Source organism: Gorilla gorilla, chromosome 22, assembly GCF_029281585.2.
Source record: "Gorilla gorilla gorilla isolate KB3781 chromosome 22, NHGRI_mGorGor1-v2.1_pri, whole genome shotgun sequence".
NCBI classification, from domain to species: Eukaryota; Metazoa; Chordata; class Mammalia; order Primates; family Hominidae; genus Gorilla; species Gorilla gorilla.
Window position 1 is genome coordinate 47,572,913 of NC_073246.2, and position 23,315 is coordinate 47,596,227.

At 40.5% G+C, this 23,315-nt stretch overlaps 1 protein-coding gene across 43 annotated transcripts in view; it reads left to right on the top strand.

Annotated features, from left to right (window-relative positions):
* PCBP3 (poly(rC) binding protein 3) overlaps positions 1–23,315 on the top strand; it is a 306,784-nt gene that overhangs the window by 66,363 nt on the left and 217,106 nt on the right. The window lies entirely within an intron of this gene.

Sequence of the window (23,315 nt, forward strand, 5' to 3'; positions counted from 1 at the left end):
GTCCTGGTTCCTTTTATTGGAGAATAATATAAGAAACCAATATCTAGGTGCTGAATGTATTTGTTGCTCTGGGAGTTTTGTTGCTTTTAGGCCATCTTAGCTGACAGAGCAAAGGAGATATATGTTTGTATACTAACTAACCTGTATATATGCACATGTCTATAGATATTTCTATATGTAACCATCTGTATCTTTCTTGAGCTAACCTGTGTGTACATACCTCTATAGATATTTCTATATGTAATCATCTGTACGTTTCTTGAGCATTAGTTCATACTGCCTTTTGTAACTTGAATCCATTGCCACACGGATTATTCTAGCCTTCTCCGCTTGCTGGCTTCTCACTCCAACAGTGAGAAACTGGTTTGCACCATCCACTATTGATTTACTTAATTGTTCACCTTCAGTATACATGTATAGCAGTATGAGGATTGTTATCTTGTACTCCTTGGTAAACAACTTTATCAATTAGAGTACAGTGCTTATGTACTTCAGTGCTTACAGTTCCTTTTTCCTTCAACCTTAGAGATTCTACTCATTTCTAAAATGACTTAGGTCAGCACCTTATTCTCCAACCCCTTTGTTAAGGTTGTTTAATATATTTTTAATACAGTTAGATTGTTTTGTCACTTTCCGCATCCTGTCTTGAGATTGGACCTCCTAAATGATGTTTTAAAATAAAGTACATACATTAAGGTTTAATTTTTGTGTTGTAAAGTTCTATGGTTTTTGAGAACTGCTTAATGTCTTGTAGTTATCATTAGAGTATCATACAGGGTAGTTTCACTGACCTAAAAATCCCCTGTGCTTCATCTCTTTACCTCTGCCCCTGAATCCCTGATAATCACTGATCTGTTAACCATCTCTATAATTTTGCCTTTTCCAGAATGTCATATAGTTGGAGTGACACAGTATGTAGCTTTAGTGGTATGCATTTAAAGTTAGTCTGTCTTCATCTCTTGATAGTTCATTTCTTTTTATCACTGAATAATATTCTGTTGTATAAATATACCTTGATTTGTTTATCCATTCACTTATTGAAAGATGTCTTGGTTGCTTCCAGTTTTTGGCAGTTATGAATAAAGCTGCTATAAACATTTGTGTGCAGGTTTTTGTGTGGATATAAGTTTTCAATTCATTTGGGCAAATACCAGGGAGCACAATTGCCAGATCATATTGTAAAAGTATGTGTAATTTATAAGAAACTAGCAAACTCTTTTCCAAAGTGGCTGTACTATTTTGCATTTCCACCAGCAGTGAATGAGATTTCTTGCTGTTCTACATCCTTGCAAACATTTAGTATTTCCAGATTTTTTGATATTAATAATTCTAACAGGTGTGAGGTAGTATTTTGTTTTAATATGCAGTTTCCTAATTTTGATGTGTTTAATGTGGTGAGCCAGTTTTGAAAACTGACTCTTCTGTACCTCTTTCAAGTAAATTTTTACTTTTCCAAATGACTTGTCTCCGAATCTTTACTGACACTGTACACGTTGGTTTGTGGTCAGCATCTTATTAGCCTTAGCTGTTATATACTAATTATGATGATGATTATTATACATTTCTTGTGAGGGTTGCTCTTTCTTTCATTTTTTTTTTTTTTTTTTCCTATTGAGACAGGGCCTCACTCTGTCACCCAGGCTGGAGTGCAGTGGTGCAATCATGGCTCACTGCAGCCTTTGACTTCCCGGACTGAAGCGATCCTCCTGCCACAGCCTCCTGAGTAGTTGGGACCACATGTACACACCACCATGCCCAGCTAATTAAAGAAAGTTATTTGTAGAGGTGTGGTCTCACTGTGTTGCCCACACATTTGCCACTGTGGTGTCGTGGTCTCAAACTTCTGGGCTCAAGTGATCCTCCTGCCTTGGCCTCCCAAAGTGTTGGGATTACAGGTGTGAGCCACCTTACCTGGCCGAGGGTTGCTCTTTCTATGAGTCATTTACACTGAACTATTAATGCCTTTGCAGGAAGCTACAGAGGCCAGCTTCTAGGACCACATGGGAATTTTGGGATAAAATGTATTATCTAGACTTTAGGAAATTACTTCCAGTAGTAATGAATTCCAGATTTCAACATGCCACTACTGCTAAAAAGTTGTGCTTGGTGTCCCTTTATCTTCCAGGTAAAGCACCGCCAGCAAGCCCCTTGGCCTCGCATTCCAGATCTTCTGGCATTGGCTTGTAGGCTCTCTCTCTAGCTTGACCTACCATTTCTCCCTTTTAGTTGGTTTATGCTCCAGACAAACTGGGATGAGCCGCTGGCCTTGCTCTTGCTTTCCACCTGCTAGGACTGCCCTCCTGTAGACTGCATAAGCAGTCCTGCCCACACAGCCCCATACAGACACACCTCGTCTGTCCATGCGGAGTTCTTACCTACCCAGGGCCTGCTTTTGAATGTTGTCCCTCACTAACAACCACCTCATGAAGGCAGAGTGAGATTTCTTCCTTACTTTGCACATGGTTATGCATCTACCTGACCCTCTTCTTGAGACAGTGTGGGCTCCCTGAAGATGTGCCTGCACCTGCTGACGCCATGCTCCACTACCTGCATGGTGCACGAGGGAGCACAGGACAGGCTGCACGCACTCCTTAGAGCACCTGCCATTCCAGCAGCCTCTCGATGGTGCTGGTGCTGATGAGGATGACGCTGCAGATGTGCAGCCATGTGAGTCTGCTTCATTGTCTCCTCCCAGAACTTTCCCGAAGGAGGAGCCAGTGCTGTTGTCTTGGCCCTGCTTCTGATTTCTGTTTTCTTCATTTGCATGCAATATTTTTATTGTTGTCTTATGAAAGGGGCCTGTTGCCAGGACAGCTAGGGGTGGGGTATGTGCAGAGCCACTTGGTCACACTCCAGTTGTGTTCTTCCTTTATTTCAGTTTTGGAGATGGAAGAATATAAACGTTGTACACTTCTGTCCTCTTGTTTTGTCTTTCCTCTAAGGGCTAGTAGTTCCCACACACTCTTCTGAATGTACCGCCTATGCTCTGTGTTTTCGTTCTCTTCAGCATGGTTGGTTGCGCCTCCATTTCCCTCACTCCTTTGGGGTCTCATCTCTTCTCTCGACTTTAAATACTGGCTGTGCTCTGATGACTCCTGCTCTGGGACTCTCCCATCAACTCCAGACTAATTTGTCTCAGTGCCTATTTGACATTTCCATTTGCAAGTCTAATAAGCATTTGAGACTGAATATGTCCAAAACTGAACTCTTGACCATTCCAGGACAGCTCCTTTTTCTGGTTGCGTAGGCCAAAAGCCTTGGTGCCACACTGGGTTCTACGTCTCTTAACCCTTAGTCCCGTCCTCTAGGAAACCTGTTTCAGGGAACACACACACACACATGCATATGCAGATTCACAGTGATGAAGCTCACATTACAAGGTATTCATAGACTTAAAGGAAAAACTACAGATAAGATTATACATTTGAAAATCATATAACTTGAAAGGGATTAATATCAAAGATCTAGAAAGAATAAGCATACAATAGATAAAAGGCTGTAAAATGACAAGTCAAATTGAAGAAGCCAGAAAGGATATAAGTATATGAAAACTTCATTTTTGAGACGAATCCATGAAATGTGAATTAAAACAGTGAGATACCATTTCACATTCATCAGCTTGGCAGGCATGAAGTCAGTTCATATGTACTGGTGAGATGTGGGGACCTTGCTCTTGGGAGTGCACATTTTTATAACCACTTTGGAGACTATTTTGGAGGCACATTTTCAGGTAAAGTTGAAAATGTGCACATAATATGACCCACCGATGCCATTTTCAGGCATTTGCTCTAGAAGAACTAGTGGGTGCCCAGGGATATGGGCCTATGGTGTTTGTAAGAGCAAAACACAATTTAACTGTTCTCAGGAAGGGGAACTGGACATTTGTTTTATTCACATAGTCAAAAACTATTCAACATTAAAATGAATGAATTAAATCTATGGGTATCAAAATGGATAAATCTCAGTAACAGTGTTAACAAAGCAGGTTGCAAAAGGATAAGTGCAGTTTGGTATTGTTTTTCGATATGCACGTGGCTGGTGAAGATATGTACACGTGAATGTGAGTACTGATTTGCCATCTCTAGATTATATGGTTTCCTTCCTATACAGAGGGGTATCAGTGGAGTATAGGGCTTTGGTGGTATCTGCAAGCATTTTTAAAAGAGATCCAAAGCAAATCAAAATGTTGACAACTTTTTAATCTTCCTGGTAAGTATATAGATGTCTATTATGTTTATTTTTTGAATTGAGGTATAATTTGCATACCATAAAATCTACCCATTAAAGCGTACAAGTGAGTAGTTTTTGGTATTAATATATTTACAGAGTTATGTAAGTATTATCACTAATTTTGGAACATTCTTTATAGCCTGAAAATAATCCCATGTACATTATCAGTCACTCTCCATTCTTTCCTTCCCTGAGAAATGGGAATGAAAATGCCAGAGTGTTTTCCAAATTGGCTGCATCATTTTGCATTCCTGCCAGCAATTTATGAGTGTTAACAATTTTGCATGTCTTCACCAGCACTTGTTATTGTCTGTCTTTTTGACTATTACCGTTCTAGTGAATGTGAAGTAGTATATCAGTGTTATTTTGATTGGCGTTTATTTCCCTGATGACTGATGATGTTGAAAAGCTTTTCATGTGCTTACTGGCCATTTGCATATATTTTCTGGGGAAATGTATATTCAAATCATTTTCCCATTTTTTAAGTGAGTCATGTTTTTATTGTTCTAGGAATTCTTTTTTATATTCTGGATGCTAGTTCCTTATTAGATTTGCCAAATTTTCCCCTTGTTCTGTGGGTTGACTTTACTTTTTTGATCCTGTCCTTGCAAGCACAAAAGTTTTTAATTTTAAGCCCAATTTATTTATTTTTTCTTTCATTGCTTATACTTTTGGTATCATATCTAGGAAACCACTGCCTAATCCAAGGTCACATTTTCATATTTTTCACGTTTTATTCTAAGAGCTTCAATAGGTTTAGTCGTTAGGTCTTTGATTCATTTTGAATTAATTTTCATATGTAGTATGAAATAGGGTTCCAGATTCATTCTTTAGCATGTGGATATTCAATTGTGCCAGCACACTGGGACAATTATTAAAATGAATAGTGTTTCTCCATTGAATTGTCTTGGCAGTCTTAGTCAAAACCAGTTGACTATAAATGTAAGGGTTAATTTGTTGATTTCCATATCTATATATGGGGAGGGAGAGAGAATATATCTACATCATTATACCCTGAATTAGTCTGCTAGGGCTGCCATAAAAACATACTACACTGAATGGTTTAAACAGCAGAAATGTATTTTCTCATAGTTTTAGAAGCCAGAAGTCTAAAATCAAAGTGTTGGCAGCTTTGGTTTCTTCTGGGGACTCTCTCCTTGGTTTGGAGATGACATCTTCTTGCTGTGTCTTCACTGTTCTTTTGCTATAAGGATACCAGTCCTCTCTTGTAAGGACACTAGTTCTTTTGGATTAGGGCCCCACCCTTATGATCTCATTTAATCCTAATTATTAATACCTCTTTAAAATCCCTGTGTTTAAATATAGTGATTTGGGGGATTAGGTCTTCAACACATGGGTTTTGTGGGGATACAGTTCAGTCCAGAACATGCCCATATAACAATGTATTGAATGCTGTAGCTTTGTAGTAAGTTTTCAAATTGGGAAATGTGAGTCCTCTGACTTTGTTTTTCTTTTTTAAGATTGTTTTGGCTATTCTGAGTCCCTTGAGTTTTCATATGAATTTTAGAATCAGCTTGTCAATTTCTGTCAGAAAGTTGGCTGGGATTTTTATAGAGATTGCATTGAATTTGTAGATTAGTTTAGGACATATTGCCATCTTAATAATATTACATTGAACATAGGATGTTTTTCTATTTATTTAGGTTTTGTTTAATTCCTTTCCCTTTCTTGTAGTTTTTGGTGTATAAGTCTTGCATTTTAAAAAATTAAATCTATTCCTAAGTTTTTTATTATTTTTGCTGCTATTATGAATGGATTTTTTAAAATTTTATTTTTGGATTGTTCATTGCTAGTGTACAGAAATACAATTACTTTTTGTATATTGATCCCTGCCACCTTGTTGAACTTTATTATACTAGTTTTTTACTGGATTTCTTAGTATTTTCTATATACAATATCATGTCATCTCCAAATAGAGATATTTGTATTTTTCCTTTTCAGTCTGGATGCCCTGTATTTCTTTTTCTTGCCTAATTGTCCTGGCTAAAACCTCCAATATGGTGTTGATTGTACTGGCAAGGGCAGGCATCCTTGTACTGTTTCTCATCTTAGGGGAAAAGCTTTCAATCTTTTACTATTGTTCATGATGTTAGCTGTGAGTTTTTCATAGATATCCATTATTAAGTTAATAAAGCTTCCTTTTATTCCTAGTTTTTTTGAGTGTTTTTATCATTAGATATATTGAAATTTGTCAAATGCTTTTTCTGTGTCTACTGAGATGATCATGTGGTTTTTGTCCTTTATTCCATTAATATGATGTATTGCATTGATTGATTTTTGGATATTAAGCCAACTTTGCATTTTGGGGATAAACCCCACTTGATTACAGTGTGTAATCTTTTTTATATATTGTTAGATTTGGTTTGCTAATATTTTTGTTGTGATGTTTTACATGTGTATTCATAAGAGACATTGGTCTTTGGTTTTCTCTTGATGTCTTTGTTTGGGTTTGGTATTGGGCTAATACTGGCCTCATAAAATGAGTTGGGAAGTATCCTTTTCTTGTCTGTAATTTTGAAAGAGTTTGTGAGGGGTTGTTGTTAATTCTTACTTAAATGTTTGGCAGAATACAGTAGTAATGCCATCTGATCCTGGACTTTTCCTTGTGGAAAGTTTTTTGGTTACTAAACCTCTTCACTTGTTTTAGGTTTGTTCAGATTTCTCTTTTATCTAGAGTCAGTTTCTGTAGTTTCTGTGTGTTTCTAGGAATTTGTTCATCTAGGCTTTTTGTTGATATAAAATTGTTTATAGTGTTTTCTTATAATCCTTTTTATTTCTGCAAGGTTGGTTGTGATGTCTCCTCTTTCATTCCTAATTTTAACAATTTGAGTCTTCTCTCCTTTTTTTTTTTTTGCTAGTCTAGGTGAAGATTTGTCAATTTTTTTGATCTTTTCAAGAAACTAACTTTTGGTTTTGTTTTCTATTCTGTTTAATTTCTATTTAATTTCTATTTCTATTTAATTTCTTGTTGCCATAGTATTTGTTGTTTCCTTCCTTCTGCTTACTTTGGGTTTAGTTTTCTCTTGTTTTACTAGTTTCTTAAGATGGAAGTTTAGGTTATCAAATTGAGATCTTGCCTCTTTTTTAAAGGTAGGTGTTTACAGCTTCGAAAGACTCCTGTCCTGTTCTGCCGCTTCCATGCCAGCCAGGCTGCTGGTTCTCATTGATTGCTGGGCTCTTGGTTTTCAAGGCTTGGATGCAGCTCGGGGGAAGGGGATGGAAGTAGGGTAAGTTAAAATGCCATAAAGCTCACTGTTCTTACCAAGGTCCAGTTGTTTTTCTTGAATCAGTGATCCTTGGATTGCTGCAAGCCTTTGATGAATTTCCAGAGCTCTTAAAAAGTTAATTGTGACAATTTTGCCAGGGCTCTCATTGCTTTTATGGAGAGGTAAGCTGTTAGTGGTTATTACTCTGCCATTCTCATGGATACCATCTGCGTCCTATGTTTTATAATGAACACTTTCAAAAAATGAATGTGATTGCCACAGGATATTTTATGAAAATTGATGAATGGCTTCTGAATGTCACAAGGGAATAAAAGCATAAGACTGGCCAACAGTTTGGAAAAGAACAGCAGTGCAGAGCTGCCTATTCATCTGATATCAAGATGCTCTGTAAAATAAAGGAGTGGAAACTGTGTAGGACTTGTGCTAAGCAGGGCCAAGCAGCAAATCTAGAGCCCAGCTAATGGGACGGGAGGTCAGTGTGTGAGGAAGTTCCGTCTTGGGTTAGCCCTGGCCTGGCTGAATTCAGGGAACAAGCCACCCTTGTGTGATTAGCTCAGCTGTATCTGGCTGACCGTTCGTAATCCTCACCCTGCAATAAGGTTGGCTTTACCTCAGAATTAGGGCTGAGGCAGTTTGGGAAGGGGCTTCTCAGTGGATGCGAGTGACTTGGGGCCGCTCTTGGGGATGAAGGACAGAACAGCAAGTGTTCTCAGGGAGGCTAGAGGGGCCATCACTGAGAGAGTTAAAAGAAGACAACTGAGGAACTGAGAAGTGAGAACAAGCCATACCCGGTGGCAGGAAATGTGTGCAGAGGGTTTTTAGTGTGTCTTCTCCAAGACATACTGATATGGTTAGGCTTTGTGTCCTCACTCAGATCTCATCTTGAATTGTAATCCCCATTACCCAAAATCCACACATGTCAAGGGCGGGACCAGGTGGAGGTAACTGGATCATGGGGGTGATTTTCCCCATGCTGTTCTCGTGATAGTGAGTGAGTCTCACGAGATCTGATGGTTTTGTAAGCATCTGGCACTTCTCCATCCTGCCACCCTGTTAAGAAGGTGCCTGCTTCTCCTTTGCCTTCTGCCGTGATTGTAAGTTTCCTGAGGCCTCCCCAGCATTGTGGAACTGTGAGTCAATTAAACTTCTTTTCTTTATAAATTACCCAGTCTCAGGTATTTCTTCATAGCAGTGTGAGAATGGACTAATACACATACTAAGGCATGAACACCAAATCTGGAAACTAAAAGATTGCCAGATTTTTGAACCTCTATAGGCAAAATCATTACCCACCAAATTCCAGGGTCAGTAAGAGGAAGTGGAACCTGTTCTGGCCTGAGGGACAAGTAGAGAAGGCACCTCCAGATGACTTGCCAGAGATAAGCCAGCAGGACAATTGCAAAGGTCTTTAACATCCACCAGTCCTTTGTGCCTAAAGAGGAATACTCACTGCTGCTTGTACTTTATTTAGGGCTCAATATGTTAAAAATATTATACTCGAGTTCTGGGATACATGTGCAGAACATGCAGGTTTGTTACATAGGTATACGTCTGCCATGGTGGTTTGCTGCACCCATCAACCTGTCATCTACATCAGGTATTTCTCCTAATGCTATCCCTCCCCTTACCCCCGACCCCCTGACAGGCCCCAGTGTGTGATGTTCCCCTCCCTGTGCCTATATGTTCTCATTGTTCAACTCCCACTTATGAGTGAGAACATGCGGTGTTTGGTTTTCTGTTCCTGTGTTAGTTTGCTGAGAATGATGGTTTCCGGCTTCATCCATGTCCCTGCAAAGGACATGAACTCATTCTTTTTTATGGCTGCATAGTATTCCATGGTATATATGTGCCACATTTTCTTTATCCAGTCTATCAAACCTGCATGTTCTGCACATATATCTCAGAACTTGAGTATAATAAAAAAGTAATAAAAAAAACGAATCAATTTTTAAAAACAATTTAAGCAGTGTGAGTAAATTATTCTTTTAAATGCCTTAGCAGTAAAAGTATTCAGAAATACAATAATTGTAAAATTTATTACTTCATTTGGAGTTTTGAAAACACCTTCACTGTAGTTTAATTCTCCATGACCTCTGTACCTTTACTCTTGTAGGGTTGCAATGGTTTTGACAGATGCTTCTCTTACCTCTCTGGTGCAGATAACGTCCAGCAGCTCAGCACTTGCACACTGACCAGGAGGGTGCAGGCTTCATGTTTTAGACCAGTTAGTCTAGGACAGGTGACTTTGTTGCATGTTCTAAGATGATTTGGACCTTGACTTCAACGTGAGCTCCTGCTTCAAACTTAAACAAGAATATTACTTATTCTCTCCAACGCCAGGATGGCCATAGCTTGGCTGGGTGTGGGGGCCCTTTCAGCTGCCACTTTGTGCTGCCCTGTGCTGCCCCAGATGTTTGAAGGTACCTTGCTTTCTGGTCAGAACACTCTGTGTGTCAGGCCCTCTGATTTTTTCTTGCCTCAAGTTGCAGAAGCAGCTACTTGGCCAAAAATTTTTGCGTGTTTAGAAAGTTGTATTTGAGGCCAGGTGCAGTGGCTCATGCCTGTAATCCCAGCACTTTGGGAGGCCAAGGCAGTAGGATCACTTGAGGCCAGGAGTTTGAGACCAGCCTGGCCAATGTGGCGAAACCCCATCTCTACTAAAAATACAAAAATTAGCCAGGCATGGTGGCGGGTGCCTGTAGTCCCAGCTACTCGGGAGGCTGAGGCATAAGAATCGCTTGAACCCAGCAGGTGGAGGTTACAGTGAGCCAAGATCGCGCCGCTGCACTCCAGCCTAGGCGACGGAGTGAGACTCCATCTCAAAAAACAAACAAACAAAAAAAAGCTCTTGGCTGCAGGGCTGACCGTGAGTATTTGAGGAGACCACTTTTGGTGAGAGAATTGGAAATAAACCTTTTGTGGCCTCGAGTTCACAATGATTTCCACAGCTCCTGACCCCAATTTAATTATTATTAAATGACTTATTATTAGGTTCATTTTAAAGTTATTCTAATATTAAAGACACCAGAATTTCTTATCTAAATGTATTTGCTTAAATTTGTTGAGCTTTGGCCAGAAGCTACTGGTACCACTTTATTTTCATGCTCCATGTGCTCCATTTGGTCCACTTTGTCACTTTCCTGTCGAATTTCACAGAGGTCCATAGACAGGGAGGGGACTGAGTCTTACTGTTGATGAAGCAAATGTGTGTGCATTGTTCTTTGACGATCTCATCTGCATGTATTTTGAGAAGGTTGATAAGATAGAATTTTGGCAAGAAATCACAGAAACTGGAGTCACTTTGCGTGTCTCAGAGGACTACTGTAGGGAAGCAAGCTTTTGGGGGCTCTTTGTTCAAGTATATGAGAAGCTCTAAAAATATTTATGCACTTTGGCTGAAAATTCTGTTCTTATGGCTTTATCTTCAGGAGATAATCGGATAAACACTAAATTTATGTACGGAGTATGTTCACTACAGCAGTAATTTAAATAATTAACAATTGGAAGCAACCCAAATACCCAGTAATAAAGGATTTAGTAAATCAGTTATTGTACTTCACAACACAATGAGATATTAGAAAGCAATTAGCATTTATAGGAATGATCCATGACATGAAAAAAAGGTACCCAGTATACTGGCACCTAAGTCAGTAATGTATGTAAAAATGGCCTATGTGACATAAAATGTAAGTGGATATATGTGTGCATGTGTATGTGTGTGTAGAGGTACAACCAAAGGCTTACAGCACCTGTCTCTGAGAGCTGAGGTCACTCTGCTGTTTGTTTTCACACATTTCTGAATTTTCTAAGTTTTCCTAAATGAATGTATATCACTTTTATGCTCATAGGATAAATAATATCTATTTTTATTGTTGGAGAAGAATTATGTGAATATTAACCTGATCTTTGAAATGCAGAAGTATTTTTTTAAGCATAAAAGCAATCCATACAGTCTTAAATAATAGATATTTTCATAGACAAATTTCTTTGACTATTAACAAATATTGTTAAAAGGCTAAAAACAAGCTGTTATAAATATTTTCTACAAATACTACAGATACAGATTTACTACATTTTCTTAGCAAAAATGTGATCTCATTTTTGTTTTAAAAATGTATATAGGTAAATGTAGCCGGGCACAGTCGCTCACGTCTGTAATCCCAGCACTTTGGGAGGCCAAGGGGGAGTGGATCTTGAGGTCAGGAGATTGAGACCATCCTGGCTAACACGGTGAAACATCGTCTCTACTGAAAATATTAAAAAAAAAAATTAGCCGGGCGTGGTGGCGTTCACCTGTAGTCCCAGCTGCTCGGGAGGCTGAGGCAGGAGAATCACTTGAACCCAGGAGGTGGAGGTTGCAGTGAGCCGATAGCGCACCACTGCACTCCAGCCTGGATGACCCAGCAAGACCCGTCTCAAAAAGAAAAATGTATATAGGTAAATGTAATAATGAGAAAGTACTAGAAGAAAATACACTCTACTGCTATCATTGTTTCTATCTGGGAAGTGCAGGTGCTTTTACAGATATTTTTTGCACTTTTCTGTTCTTTCCAGCTTTCTGCACAGAGAGCTGGCATGTGTTTGGCAACCAGGGGACACATAGGCATCCTAGAGAGTGGCTCTGAGCACATGGCCTGCCGTCTGCGGCCTAGCGGCCTGCTCTCGAGGGAGGCTCTGGGGCAGGCCTCTGAAGAACTAATTCTCCATCAGGGATTGGTGACCATATGGGCAGTTGTTTAGAGAGTCTAGCAGATATATTTTAGGCAACTTCACTACCCTGGTGAGAGGCCAGACAGACTTCCTATGTCTAGTTCTGATAATGAGAGTGACCCATTCAGAAAAGAGTTAAGTAAAAATAGTGAATTTTAAAATTTTAATAAGTTCATGTACTAACTGACATTGAAACAAAAATCATTTTGTAAATCATTACAAGTTGATAGTGAGTAAAGCCCATCAATGTAATTTTGTAAGATTGAAACATGGGTATATGTATCTATATTGACACATACCTGAAGTATGATCTATCTTAAATATGAAAGTGAAATAAAAAATACACACTGTGGGCAGATACTGAATGTTTAAATGGAGGAAACTTGCTGTCGAGTGTCTGGAAGGAGGGAAGGGGCTGCTGTCCCAGCAAGGGAGCACAGCCCGCACAACACGCAGGTTGGATGCCAGGCCCGGGGTCGAGCTCAGGGTCTGTGGGATCTGCATTCCCTGGCCTTGTCAGTCATGTCATGGCCATGCCACTTTTGAGGTGGAGGAGTAAAGAAGTTCACCTGCTGACTGCTTCCTTCTTTTTCCGCTGAGACCATCACCGAGAGTGGTAATTATTTATAATAGAAATGGTGATTACTGGTGGATTCTGTGATAGGAATTAAGTTGAATCTTCCTTGCCCGTCCTCCTCCAGCATAAGCTGTTTTAAACTCTAGCTCCCCCACATCCTGCTTCTTGTTGGCACTGTAAAACTCTCAATTCACTCACCTGGAGGGGGTAAGTTAATGAGACACTCTCTCCCCCAGATCTGGAGAAATTCAGAGTCAAGGCTGTCCCCCTCCTGAAGTCAGATCCTTCCTGTGGCCTATTTAGGTTTTAGGTAAAAACATAGCATTTGCTCATCTTCCTTTATTGAGATCTGTTGAAGTCTGAGCTCCTATTAACACATTTATCGAAAATGGAACCTATGAGCAAATTCCTAGGAGCTGCATTTCCAGGGGTGTCCAGCTGTGACCCACCCCACCCCCTCCCGGTGTTACCCCGAGTTATGAGAATGCAGTCTTTGGAAGTGGTGGGCTAAAACACTCCACGGGGTGGTGCATGGGGGCTGCCCACACTCCCTGCTGCTTTCTGCTCTCTGCTTGCTCATCCTCTCCCAACGGGGCAGCCCCAGAAGCCAACACTGCATGTTGGAAGGAGTCCCAGCCCTGCCCCTGCCAAGCGAGGTGGGGACAGCTGGGAATCTCACTGCCTTCAGGGTGGCGGGCCAGGCTGCTCTGTAACACGAACATTAAAACTGATGTGAGGTGTTAGCGGTGTCACTGTAAGTGTGAGAATGAGAAGCGGTGTGAGGCGTGTAGATTTGTGGGCAGTGATGGGGAACAGCAAGGGTGGGGTGCCTCGGTGGGATCTGAAAGAGAACCCGCCCCCCCTCAGCTGGAGTGGCACTCTGTCGGCTGTTGTTTTCAGGCTGTTGGGCCGTGAGGCTGCTCTGGTCTGAGAAAGTGGGTGGCAGGAGGACAGGACGGCCTCTCTGTGAGGGAGGCACTGACTCTCAGGAGATGCTGTCATTGGGATACTACAGTATTCCATGAACTTCCTCTATAACTTAAATGATGAAAGTTACAGATAATAGCTCAAATAAACTGTTGCGAGCCGTTAAGTATGGCAGTTTGTATCATGGTTAAATCTGCAGAAGGTGTAACATTTTGCTTGGGGTTTTTTTTGCCTTATTACTGGCCGTGTTTTAAAAATATCTTTCTAATGAAGAAATTCTGTCGTGGCTGTGTGATTTCCCCTGCGATGCTAGGGTGTGTTTGCAAACCAGTGGCAATGCCAGAGCCTGGGCCCTGGGCTGCGGCACGTCGGCTGGGTGTGGTCTGTGGTAGCTTCCACCCGCTGCCTGTGCTTGGGAAGTGCCCTGACCTCTGAGCAGATGACCTCTGAGCATATGACTGCTGAGCAGATGACCTCTGAGCAGATGACCTCAGAGCAGATGGTTTCTGATGGTGGTTTTTTTTCTGATTAATTGAATTACAAGTATCCTGTGGTAGGTACAGGGTTTTCCCTTTCCCTTGTCCAATAAATCTTACTTCATTCTATGATTTTTAGAAAAGGAAGAATGCCCACAGATGTGGAGGCACAGATGCCTTGGGCCTCGCAGCAAGCTTGTCCTTAACGACCCATTCTCCTTCAGGCCCTGCCACTTAGGGAGAAGACTGTGGGGGCAGTGCCTGCCTGTCCTCTCTCCATTAAGCCTCTGCTGGGGGCCTGCCTCCACAGTGCTCTTCCCGGTCTCAGAGTGGCAGGGGACACACAGGCAGGGTTCTTACCACCATGGAGCTTATTTCTGGTGGGTGGAGGGAGGGCCCACAACCAAAGAAAGTGACTTACAAACACAGCAGGCACATGCTAGACAGAGAGCAGGGGGGCTGAGCAGGAGTGGCTGAGGGGCTGCCTGGAGGGTGGGCAAGGGAGGACTTTCGGAGGAGGAGGTGCTGGAACTGGGTGGCAGGGGGGAGCCAGGCATGTGTCTAGGCAGGAGGCGTGCATGGAGCAAAGACCTGATGGAGGAAAGGAAGGGGTGGGGGGCAGCTGGGGTGAGGAAGCCAGTGCAGGAGATGAGGTCAGGAGAGCAGGCCCCCCCTAGGAGGTCAGGTGTCACCCTCAGGGCAGTGGACAGCATGGCCCCAGGCCCCACTGCAGAGGCTCGCCCTGGCTGTGGGGAAGGCACTGGGATGCAGGTTTGGTACGGAGGCCGCAGGTGCCCAGGCAGTGTGGTTAGGCCTGCTGAGATGTGGTGCATGCTGAGGCTGCCAATGGGACTGGAAGGAGGACTCAGACCTGACTCCGAGGGGCCTGAGCAACTCAGGCAGGATGACGTGGGGAGGGTCAGGTCCAAGGTAGGAGGGGTTAAGGATTTGGTCTTGGACTTCAGGTAATAGATGTCCAAGTGGCTTGGCCAGGTAGGCAGTGGATATGGGAGTTCATGGGGGAGAGCAGGGGCAAGGAGATTAATTTAGGAAATTATCGGTAGAGAAAGAGAGCATGGCTATGGACTGGGTGGGCTCATCTAGGGGAGAGGAGCAGAGGTCCAGGCCCAACACCCAGGGGCCTGTGGCTGGAGCCCAGAAGAGACTGGTGTGGTTGGAACTCCAGGTGGGGCTTGCTCCACTCTATCCTGGGTGCTCATGCCCCAGACCTCTGTGTGCTCAAGGAGCGTTGGCAGCATCCTGACCCGCCCTGCTCACATGCCCCATCCCTGCTTTCCCCTGTCAGTGGGTTGCAGGCCCATGATCCCGCCAGGCCTGTCCATCTGTCCCTGTGTCGCAGACAGTGCTGACCTTTCCTGATGTTTGTGTCTCCCGCCTGATGCCTGCCTGTGTTTCCAGTGTCTTCCACCACGGCATTCAGGATGTGGAGGACAGTGACCCGCGTGTGGCTCCCATGGCTGGCCTGGCTGGTCTGGAAAGCATGCGTTCTGCTTTCCTGGCCAGATCGTCTTTTCATGTGCTTATTTGCCATCTGTATATTTTCTTTGAAGTACCTGATAAAATATTTTGCTCATTTTAAAAACCGGGTTGTTTATTTTCTTATTGAGCTTTGAGAATTTTTTCTGTATATATTCTGGATACAGTCTTTAATGGGGTATGTGTTTTGCAAATATTTTCTCTCAGTCTGTAGCCTGACTTTTCATTTTTATAACAGTGACTTGAAGATGAAAAGTTTTAAAATTTGGTAACCTCCAACATCAGTTTTTTCTTTTGTAGTTCATGCCTTTTGTATCATGCTTAAGAATTGTTTGTTAAATTGAAGGTCTTTAAGATTTTCTCTTATTCATTCTTCTATAAGCTTTATAGTTTTGACTATTACATTTAAGTCTATAATCCATTTTGAATTAACTCTATATTGGATGCAAAGAAAATGTCAAGGTTCTTATTTTTCTTGTTTTTAAAAATACAGTGTCCAGTTGTTCCAGCACCATTTCTTGAAAAGATTATCTGTTCCTCATTAAGTTGCCTGGGAAACTTTGTCAAAATCACTTGTTCATATGTGTGTGTTTTCAGGATATCTGGGATTTGTTTTAATACAGTGTGCTAAGACATGAGACATAGAAATGACTGTCATGAAGGAAGAAAGTGTTTGTACCCACAGCTGCCTGGAAGCAGGAGCACAGCTGCCAGGCAGGGCCACATGGGAAGCACCGGGTAGGTCAAGAGGCAGAGAGAGCAAGGGGACAATGTGGGCAGGGAAAGCCTCACTGTGGTCTCCACGGGAGGAATGGGTGAGGCAGGGGGAGCAGGCTTAGGAGTGGCACTTTGAATCATTTCAGCAGGCCCTTGGGTCCCTAGTTGTCTGGTGCCTGGCCTTGGGTGATTGGGGCAGGTGGGGAGTGGCCCCATGTGAGAGGAGGTGGTTGGGGTGTGGGCTCTGGATTGGCGGGTTTATATTTGAAAGGTGCACTCTAGGGTGGGTTGTTTGCTATTTCTAGGAATTGGCTAACGCTGGGAGGGCAGTCCCTCCAGGTCAGCAAGGCCCTGGATGTCAAAGCATCAGATACAGAAAAGGAAAAACATGGTTAATACTGTGTGCAGACTATTTCTGGACTGTACTCTATTCCATGGGTCAATTTATTTATCTTTATAACTAGCTTTATAATAAATCTTGAAATCGGGCAGTATAAGCCCTCCCATTTTGTTCTCTTTTTCAAAGTTCTTTGGCTGGTTTATTTCCTCGGTATCTTCATACAAATTCTAAAATTAGATTAGTTCAGCTTTTGGTTGGGGTTGCACTGAATTGATAGATCACTTGTGGAGGTTGGTATCTTGTTAAAGGAAGTGCTTGGAGGGGACGGTCTAACTTTGTTCCTGAATTTAGGGGTAAACATTCAGTTTTCACCCTTGTGTATACTACTAGCTGTATGTTTCAACTGGAGGTCCTTTATCAGGTTCAGAAAGAGTCCTTAAATTCCCAGGTTGCCGAGGATTTTTATCATGAGTTAATACTGAATTTTGTCAAGTGTTTTCTCTGTATCTATTGAGATGATCATATGGTGTTTCTTTTTTGTTTATATGGTGAATTACATTGATTGCTTTAAAAAACAATAGTAAGCCAGTTGCATTTCTGGGTTAAAACCCACTTTACCTGCATGTATTTATTTTATATTGTTGGATTTTTATATGCTAAAATTTAAGAATTTTGGCGTCTATATTTCTGAGGAATATTGATGTCTTTTCTTATGTGTCTTTTTCTGATTTTTTATCATGTTAATGCTTGCCTTATAGAATGAATTGGGAAGTATTCTCTCATCTTCAGTTTTCTAGATGAGTTAGTAAGAAATTGATATTATTTCTTCCTTGAATATTTTATTTTATAGAATTCACCTGCGAAGTCATCTCGGTCAGCTCTTTTCTTTGTGGGAAGGTTTTATCTTGAATGCAGTTTCTTTGGTATGTGTATAGGATTATTTAATTCTCCTTAAGTGAGTTTTGATTATTCGATTCTTGTAAGAACTTGCTCCATCTAAGTTGGCAGATTTACTGACATGCAGTAGTTCATAGTATCCGCTTATTGTATTTATTTATTTATTGAGGTGAAATTCACTTAAAATGCAATTAAAGTACACCAAATTAAAGTGTACAATTTGGTGCATTCAGAATGTTGTATAACCAGTACCCAGTTTCAAGACTTTTTCAAAACTTTTTTGTTACCACGAAGGAATACCTCCCACCCATTAAGTATCACTCCTGGTCTCCCCCTTTCCTTATGCCCTGGAAACCACTAACCTGCTTTTTGTCTCTATGGACTTGCCTGTTCTAGATATTTCATCTGAAGAAATAATGCAATATATAACCTTTTACGTCTGGGTTCTTTCACTTAGCCCCGCTTGGAGGTTCATCTGTAACACGTGCTGTACTTCATTCCTTTTGATGTCTGCAGAATACTCCACTGATGGCTGTACCAAGTGTGTTTATCCGTTCATTTGCTGATGGACATTTGGGTTCTTTCCCCGTGTTGGCTATTGTGAATAGCACTGTTATGAACAAGTATCTGCTTACATCTGTATTTTTAATTCTTTTGGGTCTGTACCTAGGAGGGGAGTTGCTGTCCTATGGTGATTCTATGTTTAACTTTTTGAGGAACTGCTAGACTGTTTTCCACCCTAGCAGCACCATTTTTCATTTCCACCAGCGATGTATGAGGTTGCCTGTTTCTCCAGGTCCTCACCAACACTTCCGTTAGACTTTTTTGATTATAGCCATTCTGGTGTGAAGTGGTATCACATTGTGGTTTGACCTAATTGTCTTCATAATATCTTTTGTGTCTGTATAATGTTCTATTTCTCATTCTTGATATTGGTAATTTGGGCCTTCTACCTTTTTTCTTGGTCAGTGCAACTAGATGTTTATCAATATTATGTGCCTTATTAAAGAACCAACTTTCGGTTTTATTAATTTTCTGTATTTTTTACTTCTATTTATGTATTTTTAGAGACAGAGGCTTGCTCTGTAACCTTGAACTTCTTGGCTCACGTGATCTTCCTGCCTCTGCCTCTCAAGTACCTAGGATTACAGGGATGTTCCACCATCTACCATGCCTGGCTAATGTAAAAAAAATTTTTTTTGTAGAGAGTAGGTCTTGCTATGTTGCCCAGGCTGGTCTCAAACTCCTGGCTTCAAGTGATCTTCCCACTTTAGTCTCCTGAAGCAAGTATTTTTAAAATGGCTTTTCAGCTTATAGATTTTTATTCTTTATTTCCTTTCTTCTGCTTGTTTTGCTCTGTTTTAGTAAGCTTAGGTAATGGATTTGAGACCTTTTATTTCCCTAATATAATCATTTAGTGCTATTGATTTCCCTCTTGGTACTGCTTTTACTGCCTCCCACATATTTTGATATGTAGTGTTTTCATTTTTATTCAGGTCAAAATGCTTTCTTATTTCCATTGTGTTTTTTCTTTGACCCATATGTTATTTAGACATGTGCTGTTTATTTTCCAAGTATTTGGAAAATTTCCCAAATACTTTTTTATTCCTGATTTCTAATTTAATTGATTTCTAATTTAATTCCATTGTGGTCAGGAAACTTTTTTTTATTCCTTTAAAGTTTTATTGAAATTTAAAAAAAATTTTCAGAATATTACCTTTGAAAATATCTCATGACCACTTGAAAAGAAGGCATATTCTGTTATAATTGTGTGGAGTGTTCTATAAATGTCAGTTAAATAATGTTGGATGATAATGTTATTTGAGTCTCCTATATCCCGTACTGATCTTTTGTGTAGGTTTTTACAAAATCAGTTATTGAAAGAGAAGTGTAGAAAGCTTCCATTATAATTGTGGATTTATCTATTTGGTGGGGGGTTGCTTTATATATTTTTAAGCTCTTTATTAGGTGTGTGAACGTTTAGGGTTATTATTTTCTCTTGATAAACTGACCCCTTAATTATTATATAATGCCCTTATTTACTTGTGGTAATATTATGTACCCTGAAATCTACTTTTTCTGATATTAATATAGTCACTCCACCTTTTTTTTATTAGAGTTAACATGGCACATTTTTTCCCATCCTTTTTCTTTTAACCGCTGTGTATGTTTATATTTAAAGTGGGTTTCTTACAAATAGCTTATAGCGTGGTCTTGTTGTTTTATCAAGTCTTAAAAAGTACATTTTAATTGGGATGTTTAGACCATTCATATTTAATGTGATTATTGATATGGCTGGGTATAAATCTGTCATTTTGCTGTTGGATTTCTATTTTTCCCACTTGTTATTAGAGTCCCCTTTTTTTCTCTCATTCTCCTTTATTTTGGATTGAGTACTTTCTATGATCAGTTTTATTACCTTTACTAGCTTTGTTGCCCACACAATGGGTGGGTTCAATTGCTTGGCCACCAATAGTACAATGAGCTCAACTAAGGAGGATTTGACAAGGGAATCTAAAACTGCAACAAGTAAGGAGGACACCAGGGATAAATCTCCAAAGCAGCGCCTCCCTGAACAACGCTGAAAACACCGTTTTTAGGCTCGTTAGCTGAATCATTGTGTGTAGAAGGTACAGTCAAGGCAGCACAGGCACAGTTGTCAGTCATGCTTCTACATACATCACAGGTATACAAGATGGCAAATAAGCTCTTCTCTGGGTGGAGTTTTTAGTATGGTAATGAGGAGAGTTTGCCAAAGTTCATCTCCAACTGAGGCCTCTCTGGATCTAACTGGTTTTTGTTTCACCAGCACTGGGCTTCTTCCTGGAACTTTTCTTAAACAACAACTCAAGATGCAACAGTTAAAGTGGATACTTTTTACAGTATATGCCTGAAAACCTGAGGACATTGGGTTGCAGCTTATTAGCTTTATCTCTGTGTTTTTAGAGGTTGCTTTAGGATTTGTTGTATATTTCCTTAAGCTACCATAGTCATCTGCAAGTAATATCATACCAGTTCACATATAATGTAAGAACATTACCAAAGTATACCCTCTCACTTCTGGCTATTACATTATGCCCTTATCTCCTCACTTCGATATTGTCATAAGCCCCACAATACATTGCCTTTTTTTTTCTTTTGCTTTACATAGTCTATTATCTTTTAAAACAATCTTAAAAAATTAAGAACAAAAGGCTTTTATATTTTACATATTTTCTGTTTCAATGGTTTTCACTTCTTTTTGTAGATCCAGATTTCCTTCTGGTATTATTTTCCTTTTGTATTTTGTACTTCTTTTAATATTATTTGCAGTTCAGGTACGTTGGATAATGAATTATTTTAGCTTTTGTTTGTTAGAAAAAATCTTCTTTTTACTTTTATATTTGAAAGTTATTTTTACTATGTATAGTATTCCAGGTTGGTAGCCTTTTCTTTCATTACTTTAGAGATAGAATTCAATTGGCTCCTGACTTGCACTGTTTCTGAAAAGTTCTCTGTTCACCCTGTCTGTGCTTGTCTCTTTGTACATAGTTTCCTATTTTAAAAAATTAATTATATTGTGTATATCTAAGGTACACAATATAATGTTATAAAATACAGATAATAAAAAGGTTCCTGTAGTGAAGCAAATTAACATACCCATCATCTCACATAGGTACCCAGTTTTGATTTGTTTTGTTTTTCTGTGGCAAGAGCAGCAAATGAGTAGATTTTAGCTGCTCTTGCCATAATGTTTCTTTTTTTCTGGCTGCCTTTACGATTTTTTTTTTTTTTTTTTACATAATTTGATTATGACGTGCCTTGGTTTAGTTTAATGTTATTTATTTGTTTATTTATTTCTGGTTGGGGATTGTTGACCTTTCTGAATCTATGTATGGGCTTAAATTTTCATCCATTTTTGAAAACTTTTTGTAATTTTTTTTGTCTGTTTTAGAGACAAGGCCTCATTCTGTCACCCAGGCTGGAGTGCAGTGGTGCAATCACAGTTCAGAGTAGACTTGAATTCCTGGGCTCAGGTAATCCTCCAGCCTCAGCCTCCTGAGTAGCTGGACTACAGGTGTGTGCCACCATGCCTGGCTGATTTTAAAAATGTTTTTGTATAGATGGAGTCTCACTGTGTTGTCCAGGCTGGTCTCAAACTCCTGGGCTCTCAGAGTGCTGGGATTACAGGCTTGAGCCACTCTGCCCTGCCTTTTGTCATTATTTTTTAAAATATGTTTTTGGCTTGTCCCATCCCCTGCTTCTGGGTCTCCAATTACACATATATTTTTGTCTTTTGGGAGTAGAGAATCTTTATCTGTGTTTTATTTTAGGTAGTTTCTGTCTGCACAGATTATTCTGTCTGTACATTGACTGATCTTTTCTTTTGTGGTCTAATATGGTGTTAATCCCAGTCAGTATATTTTTTTAAATCTCAGATGTATTTTTCATCTCTGCATGCTTGATTTGTGTGTTTTAAAAATACTTTTCTTGTCTCTCCTTAGCATTTTATGCTTTCCTGTATCATCTTCTACATATGCAATGTATTTATGATAGATGTTTTATTTATTTATGTATTTATTTTTTGAGATGGATTCGCTCTGTCGCCCAGGCTGGAGTGCAGTGGTGCCATCTCGGCTCACTGCAAGCTCCACCTCCTGGGTTCACGCCATTCTCCTGCCTCAGCCTCCCAAGTAGCTGGGACTACAGGCGCCCGTCATCACGCCTGGCTAATTTTTTGTGTGTATTTTTGGTACAGACGGGGTTTCACTGCATTAGCCAGGATGGTCTCGATCTCCTGACCTCATGATCCACCCGCCTCGGCCTCCCAAAGTGCTGGGATTACAGGCATGAGCCACCGTGCCTGGCCTATTTATTTATTTATTTATTTATTTATTTATTTATTCATTCATTCATTCAAATGGAGTCTAGCTCTGTCACCCAGGCTGCAGTGCAGTGGTGTGATCTTGGCTCACTGAAGCCTCTACTTCCTGGGTTTAAGCAATTCTCCTGCTTCAGCCTCCCAAGTAGTTGGGATTACAGGTGCCCACCACCATGCCTGGTTAATTTTTGTATTTTTAGTAGAGATGGGATTTCACCATGTTGCTCAGGCTGGTCTTGAACTCCTGACCTCAAGTGATCTGCCTGCCTCTGCCTCCTAAAGTGTATAATAGCTGTTTTAATGTCTTTGTGTACTAATGATCTCTGTGTGTATAATTTCTGAGTTTGTATCTTACTGATCAACCAATCTCATTATGAGATATATTTTTGTACTACTTTGCATGCCTCGTCAGTTTTGGACGGATGAAAGACATCGTAAACTTTGTATTGTTGGACTCTGCATTCTTTTAAAATATTTTGAACTATGTTTTGGAATGCATTTAAGTTACTTGGAAAGTTCAGATTTTTTGGCAGCTTGTTGCTGACTTTGTTAAGCATTGCCTAGTGTAGTACCCCAGCTTAGTCTGCTGCCAGTGCAGTCATTTGAGTGCTCAGTGTGGTGTCCCCTGTACTGCAAGGCTCCTGCAGTCTAGTTGTTGGGAGTAGGAACTCTTCCCAGATCTGTGTGAGCCATAGCTATTGTCTGTACTTTTTCTTTTCATTGGTTCTTCCCCCGACCTCCTGTAGTTCACTCACTCACATGTGCCCATCCATGTCCAGGCAGAGACTAGAGAATCCACCACAGACCTCTGGGATGTTTCTCTGTGCAGGGCATT